Genomic DNA, 6,260 nt, shown 5'->3' with positions numbered 1-6,260 from the left:
CAGAGTAATTTGGAGGCAAGCAATGTCTCCAGTTCTAGGAACTGCAGCATTGACAATACATAGAAAGAATGAAAAGGGGTGATCAAATGGGAGAGGCTTTGGAATTGAGCAGGTTTTACCTGCATGGATTTAAAGTCATACTTAAGTAATGATCATCAGTAGGTCCATTGCTACATATCTAAAGAGCTCAAAACCCAAAGAGCTCTTTGCAAGAGATGAGGTTTACAGAATAGAATCAAGTGTTTTGCAGGTGTGAAAGGTGAGATTCAAAGAAGCTGTTAAAGAGCTTCACACACACGCAAGTCTTCCAGGAAAGAGCTATGCCTTTCCTACTGCGTTAAGGGCAAATTAGAAACTGTCCAAGACAGACTCCTTCGATCTCTTACCCTTCACCTCAAACTGATCTGCTTCTAACTATCCCTTTCCTTCTTTTCTCTTGTCCTAGAGGGAGACACTTTGGACTTTCTTTCCAAAACTATCCTTCTATATTTGCTCTTGATTCTCTTCCTTTCTACTCTTCAGCCATCTCTTCCTATCCATTCTCCATTTTTTATGTGTTCATTTACTGGCTCAACGAAAATTTCGTATACTCTTGTTATAGGACATACTAAGTTTTTGGGACACTGAAGTGAAAGACAACTTTCCTACCTTCACAGGACTCATGGTCTAGTGGAAGAGGTAGCAGAATACATTAGCACAAACCACACAATGACAGTATGTAAATACCCACGACAGATGTCTGCATATTATGCTACAGAGGTATACACGGGAGAGGTGGAAGAAGGTTGGGGTGGAGGGCATAACACATGAAGCCGGTCTAGGAGTTAGCCAACAGGATAAGTGGGGAAGGAAGGACATTTTAAACAGAGGGAATGACATACACCAAAGCACAACCATACAAGAAAATTCAAGTTCAGTGAGGCAAGGACATAAGGAATCAGAGGTGTGTTTGGAGGTAAGAGGCCAGGGAAGAGTTGGACCAGATAATAAAGGATCTTAAGATGATAAGGAATTTTTAGGGGTGCCTGGGTGGCTCAGTCATTAAGCGCCTACCTTCAGCTCAGGTCATGATCCCGGAGTCCTAGGATCAGCCTCGCATCTGGCTCCCTGCTCGGCAGAAAGCCCGCTTCTCCCTCTCCCACTCCCCTTGCTTGTGTTCCCTCTCTTGCTGTGTCTCTCTCTGTCAAATAAATAAAATCTTTAAAAAAAAAAAAAGATGATAAGGAATTTTAAAAGTATTTTAAGTATTTATTAAAGTATGGTCTAATTTGCATTTTCGGAAATTCAGTCTTTGTAGCAGAGGATGATTAGCCTGGGAACCATTGCAGGAATCCTGAAGAAAAGTGAGCAACTGCAGGAGCATGGTGGTGCCATTAGGAGAAGTGATACAGAGAGAGGCAAACTTCACTGTAAAGAGGAATTCAGTTTAAGGACATACAAGTGCGGGTCACCTGGGTGGCTCAGTCGGATGAATGTTTGCCGTAGGCTTGGGTTATGATTGCGGCATCCTGGGATGGAGCCCCACGTTGGGCTCTCCGTTCAGCGGGGAGTCTGCTTCTCCCTCTGCCTGCTGCTCCCCCTGTTTGTGCTCTCTCTCTGTGTCAAATAAATAAATAAAATCTTTAAAAAAACAAATGAATGAAATATTAAAAAGAAAAGAGGGCTAAGAACAGAAAAGAGGGCTAAGAACATAACTCTAAGAAACACCAATGTTGAGGGATGGATATGTGACAAGAAGCCGGTGCAGGGGTTTGAGATAGAAAGTTGAGAGAGGTAAGAGGAAAAGCAGGAAGGAAAGAGTGGGGTCACAGACACCAAGGCGGGAGAACTTCCAGAAGTTCAGCAATGCTACCAAAATACCACGAACAACAGAACGAAAAAGTCACCATTAGTTTTAGCAACCTGGAAGTCATTGGGGTTTTTGCTGTCATCGGTATCAATGGGAGTGGGAGGCAGATGACTGTGGTTTGAAGTATGCAGGGAAGATGGTAAGGAATTGGGGGGGGCACTGTGAATGTAAATATTCTTCTCAGAATCTTGGCTGCATCGTCATTAGGCAATATTTCCCCTTTATTTATTTTCTGACCTAGGCAGCCCTTGGAAGCCACCACTCTATAATGGATGTATGTGTATGTCCTCTTCACTTACTCATTTACTTATCCATTCATCCTCACGTCTCCTTCTCTCAATCCCTACATATATATCAGCACATTTTCATATATCAGCACATTTTCACTCAATCTTCATAATATATCCTGAATCTATTTCTCATCACCTCCACACTACCAACCAAGGCCAAGGCCCCATCTATCTTGTCACGTTGACCAGTGCAATAACCTTCCAACAGATTTCCCTGCTTTTACCCTTTGCCTCCTTCTTGTCTATTTTTTTTTTTAAGATTTTATTTTTGAGTAATCTCTACACCCAACATGGGGTTTGAACTCACAAACCCAACAAGAGTTGCATGCCCAACTGACTGAGCCAGCCAGGCGCCCCTCCCTCTTGCCTATTCTTACACCAGCAGCCAGAGGCACCCTTCCAAATACTAAGTCATATTTTGTCAGTCTTCTCTTTAGAAGCCTCCAGTGATCTGTCGTCTCATTTCAAGTCCCTGTACGATCTGAGACACCCTCGCCCCACTACTTTGCTCACCTCCTTTCCAACCACTATTCCCCTCAGCCTCCTTTACACCAGCCACACGGGCCCCCTTGTGCCCTGAACACACTCCACCACAGGCCTTCTGCCTTTGCCAGCTTGTGCTCAGAACACTCTTCCCTCAGGTATCATCAGTCCTTCAGCACTCTGTTCAAACATCCAAAGGTCTTCCCTGGCCGTCCTTTATAGACCATCACACCTCGGCCTCTCCCAGCTCTCTCTTCTCTCTGTCGTGCTCAATAGCACTTGTCACCATCTGACCTATTATAGTCATATGTTTATTGTCTGTTTCCCTTCACTAGACTGTAAACACCTGCAAAGTACGCCTTCCAAGAGCACCTCCTCTGGAGAAGCGGAGATAAAGATAACCAAGAAAGCCATCCCTGCCCTTGAGGAACCCACACTTCAGTGAGTCATCCAACCTAACAAGTAATTAGAATGGAAATGCTCAGAGTTGGATGCGAGAGTCTGAGGCCCTGGGGAACAGTGCGGTTTGGGGCACTCTTCAGGCTGGGTAGTAGTTAAAACCGTGAGCTCACCCAAAGAGAATGTAAGAAATGAAAAGCACTCAGGAGACACCGGTATTTAAGGGGTGAAGTTCAGAGGAAGGAGGCCAAGAAGACATAATAATAATCAAAGACATGAAGAAGAGCTGGAAGAATGACCCACTGACGTCAGCGCTACTAGAGCCTTTACAGAATACTGCTAATGATCAAGCCAGGATCATTCCTCAGCACTCACGACACGTCAGCTACTGCTCTAAGTATGTTTCATATGTTCGCACATAAACCCCAAGGAGTGAGGTGCTGGTATGACCCTATCTTAGAGAGAAAACGTTCACCACCCAAGTGCACCCACCTACAAAGAAATAAAGATCGGAATCCAAGCAGTCTTCAACCCTATGTTGTTATCCACTGTACTATACGAGGCTGGCTCTCTCTATTTTCCCCCTATTTTATCGAGTACCTACTAAGGGTCAGATATTCTAGGTTCCGGATGTAGAGCTGTAAGGCAGTCCCTCTCTTCATGGAGCTCACATCCTTGTGGGGGAGTCAGCCACTGAACAAGTCAGCTGATGCAAGACAGACAGGGCAGACAGTGAGTGCTTGGGGGGTCTGGCTGGCTCCATCGGTGGAACACGCGACTCTTGATCTCAGGGTCATGAGTTCAAGCCCCACATTGGGTGTGGTGGGTACTTTAAAAAAATAAAATAACAGATAATAAGTGGCTCAAAGACAAATGAAGTAGGGTAAAGTTTTGTGAATGATAGGTGGTTGCCTCTGGGAGGAGGGGGCATGGAAGTAGAGATCTGAAGGAAGTGAGAGAGGGAGCCAAGAGGATATCTGGGGGAAGAACATTCCAGGCAGAGAGCACGGCAAGTGCAGAAGCCTTAAGGTGTGAGTGTGCCCGGTGTGTTCCAGGAACTACAAGGAGGTCAGTGCAGGGGGAGAACCATGAACGAGAGAGAGAGAGGCAGGTGACAAGGTCAGAAAGATATGGGAAGGTTTCCAGGACATAGAAGTGAAATATTTCACATAAGTGAAATAAGAAAAGGGATCAGACATATTAGCTAATCACACTGAATAAAGGAATGTGTGTGTCCATTTGTATTTAGATATATACATTATATACGTATATGCTTGTGGATATTCTGAAATACTGGACAACAAACTCAACAGTGATTACCTTTTTTTTTTAAAGATTTTATTTATTTATTTGACAGAGATCATAAATAGGCAGAGAGGCAGGCAGAGAGAGAGGGAGAAGCAGGCTCCCTGCTGAGCAGAGAGCCCGATGTGGGGCTTGATCCCAGAAACCTGGGATCATGACCTGAGCCGAAGGCAGAGGCTTTAACCCACTGAGCCACCCAGGTGCCCCAACAGTGATTACTTTTTGAGGGAGGGAAGGGACATGCAGACTTTTAACTTTATATCGTTTCATACTACTTTATATTGTTTCATACTACTTTAACTTTATATTGTTTCACACCTTGCATACATGACTTTTATAATAATCAATAATTAGCTTAAAAAACAACCACAAGTGGCCTCCACTCGCGTCTCCTTGTCCTTTCCATTTCCTCCTCAACCAAATACAATCTGACCTTGGACTTCACCTTTGTTCTCCTACTGCTCCCACAGACATCGTCCGTGACTTCCCCAGGACTCTCAGGGACCGTCCACAGTCCTTTTGCTTCTCCATCCATCTCTCAGCTACATTTGACGTTGCTTACAGCTCTTCTCCTTGAAATGCTTTCCCTTTTGGCTCCCCACTTGTCCACTTTGACCTCATGGAATCTTCTTCCTCTGATCGCTTTTACTGGCTACTTTTTATCAGCCCACCCAACAGACTTGGGTTTCTTCTAGTTCTATCCTTGACCCACTTGCCTCTGTGCACTACATACACTCTTTCTGTTGGTCTCATCTGGGCTTACACTTTCAGAAACCCTCTCTATGCTGCTAAGTCCGCGTCTAGATTTCCAACCTGTTCTCGAGCTCCAGTCCGTATACCCAGCTGCCTATTAAACAGCTCCACCTGCAGATCTCACGGACATCTCAGAGCTGACTGCTCTGAAACCACACTCATCATCGCCAAACAATATCCTCCTCCTGCTGTTGTTGTTCTTATTGTAGCTGGTGGTATCTAGCTACAACCTGAGAAAAACCCCTCGTCCTCACCCTCCACATCTAAATGGACCTCTAAAAGTCATTCTATCTGCTAAATATCTTTGGAATCTGTCCTTGTTCCCACATCTCCACTGTCATGGCACTCACAATCCGGACTATTGCATGTGGGTATGTGCATCTAAGTCCCAGGAAGAGCTCAGAGATACTCTAACTGCATTTTCTGCCTCGAGTCTCGCTGTCAGCCTGCTTTCTTACACTCAGTTGTCACAGTGACATGGCACAAACTCCCATTACGTCAGTCCCTCCTTGAAATCTTTCCATTTTTTCTAAACCTTTCTTGAGTGAAATCCAAAATCCTTGCTTGATCTGCCTAGTCCTTTTTTGACACTTCCCCAATGTACCTTATGTTCAAGCAATACTGAGGTATTCTTTGTTTTTCAAAGGCCTCTTTCCTTTGCATGTTTCTGTGAAAGTTCTGTCACATGGCATCACTGTATTTCCAGGTCTAAACCAATACCTGGTACAAAGCAGAAGTTCAATAAAGACTCCTACAGTAAGTAAAAGGACAGAAAGTTGAGGATTTAGGACACCAATCAGAAGACTATAATAAGAGGGGTGCTTGGGTGGCTCAGTTGTTAAGCATCTGCCTTCCACTCATGTCATGATCCCAGGGTTCTGGGATCGAGCCTTATGTCAGGCTCCCTTCTCCACAGGAAACCTGCTTCTCCCTCTCCCATCCCCCTGCCTGTGTTCCCTCTCTCACTGTCTCTCTGTGTCAAATAAATAAAATCTTAAAATAAGAAGAAGAAGAAGAAGAAGAAGAAGAAGAAGAAGACTATTGTAAGAGTACACCTTAGGGGCACATGGCTGGCTCAGTCAGTTAAGTGGTAGACTTGATTTTGGCTCAGGTCCTAATCTCAGGGTCGTTGGATCCCACCCCAAGTTGAGCCCACTGCTGGGTTCCGCAATCAGCGTGGA

This window comes from Enhydra lutris, unplaced genomic scaffold (genome assembly GCF_002288905.1).
Source record: "Enhydra lutris kenyoni isolate GAN:26980312 unplaced genomic scaffold, ASM228890v2 scaffoldscaffold34, whole genome shotgun sequence".
Taxonomy (NCBI): domain Eukaryota; kingdom Metazoa; phylum Chordata; class Mammalia; order Carnivora; family Mustelidae; genus Enhydra; species Enhydra lutris.
Note: the sequence above shows the minus strand (reverse complement) of the source record.